The 1,777-nt window shown below is 40.2% G+C and overlaps 1 non-coding gene across 1 annotated transcript; it reads left to right on the top strand.

Annotated features, from left to right (window-relative positions):
- The first annotated feature begins 422 nt into the window (after window positions 1-422).
- Window positions 423-529, top strand: LOC141679572 (small nucleolar RNA R71). Its single transcript, XR_012558135.1, has one exon. It is a non-coding gene; the product is annotated as a small nucleolar RNA R71 (small nucleolar RNA).
- The last annotated feature ends 1,248 nt before the right edge of the window (window positions 530-1,777 follow it).

The raw sequence follows: 1,777 nt of genomic DNA, 5'->3' as shown, positions 1-1,777 counted from the left end.
TTCTGTTGTTAGGATGATAGGTCGCTGGCACAGGCTGCTGTTGTCGCTGATAATTATTCACATACTGAACAAATTCGTTGACAAGAGAACACTGATCCGTAGCATGAGAACCTGCACAAAGCTCACAAACCATAGCTATTTGATTAACTCCATATGTAGCCAAAGAATCAACCTTTATTGATAGCGCTTGGAGCTGGGCTGCAATAGCGGTGGCTGCATCAACTTCCAGAATACCTGCGACCTTGCCTGACGTCATCCTCTGAGTTGGGTTTTGATGCTCGTTTGCAGCCATTGTCTCTATAAGATTATACGCCTCAGTATAGCTTTTAGCCCATAAGGCTCCTCCAGCTGCTGCATCGAGCATGGGCCGAGATTGGGCCCCCAAACCATTATAAAAACCAGTGATTACCATCCAATCCGGCATTCCATGATGTGGACATTTTCTCAACATTTCCTTGTAGCGTTCCCAAGCCTCGCACATAGATTCTGTAGGTTGCTGCGCAAACTGAGTAAGAGCACTCCTCATAGCAGCAGTCTTTGCCATTGGATAAAACTTCACCAGAAACTTTTGCGCAAGATCTTGCCACGAAGTGATGGACCCAGCTGGTTCAGAATGTAACCAGTCTTTAGCCTTATCCCTCAGTGAGAATGGGAAAAGCCTCAACTTGATAGCCTCATCAGTCACGCCATTATACTTAAAAGTGCTGCAGATCTCGACAAAATTCCTTATGTGCATGTTGGGGTCTTCAGTTGCCGCTCCTCCAAAAGAAACAGAATTCTGCACCATCTGAATAGTGCCCGGCTTGATTTCAAAGGTGTTAGCTTGAATAGCCGGATGAAGGATGCTTGACTGAATGTCATCAATTTTAGGCCGAGAAAAATCCATAAGAGCTGGATCAGCTTGAACAATACGATCTCCCATGTTTACTGGTTCTTTCTGCTCAGTTCCTGAATCCGAATCCTCAAAATCTAACTTTTCCGGAGTATCAAGAACTTCGTCTTTCTTCTCAGCTGTATCTAAGGTCCTCTTGCGAGCACGAGAACGAGTTTGCATAAACGCTTGCTAAAGTACCTGAAACACAACCGAAAAGAGTAATTAACTACTACGTCCTAATCACTGAGTCCTAACGACCAATGATGGTAAGTACATAAACTAAACAAATACGCCGAGTCCCCGGCAGCGGCGCCAAAAACTTGTTAGAGCGAAAACATGCACTAATATTCACGCAAGTATACGCGTTCGCAAGTAATATAGAATACTTTCTAGTTCGTTCCCTCAGAGACTCAGACTAAGTTATTGTCTAATTAAACTCACTCACCAATGTATGATTACTTCTCAATATTAAGATAACACTTAAAATTGTTGATTAAATATTAATTATAATTAACTACTTAATTAACCATTTAACTAACACTTCAATTTATCAATAATAAAACACTCATGAGATCACAAGTTCATTATTACTTCCTTCTATAGCCATTGTTATTACCTTTAGCATGTGACAGTGATGATATTAATCGAATAACACGGAACTGATAAAAGCCAACTTTCATTGTACTAATACCATTCTACCAAACATCCATAATTAAGATAGAAGTTGAATAGTCATCAATTATGTTGAGTTCCTATATGTCTACAGAAATTGACAACATAACGATTTAAGCACAAGTTATTCCTTTTGATTACATAGGGCAAATAAAACTGTTAGAGTTACCCACTAATCATGCACAACGTACATGAACCTATGCTAGCATGGCAAGTTCTAAATCTCAAGAT

Source organism: Apium graveolens, chromosome 1, assembly GCF_009905375.1.
Source record: "Apium graveolens cultivar Ventura chromosome 1, ASM990537v1, whole genome shotgun sequence".
In the NCBI taxonomy this organism is placed as follows: domain Eukaryota; kingdom Viridiplantae; phylum Streptophyta; class Magnoliopsida; order Apiales; family Apiaceae; genus Apium; species Apium graveolens.
This window is presented reverse-complemented; position numbering and strand designations above follow the sequence as displayed.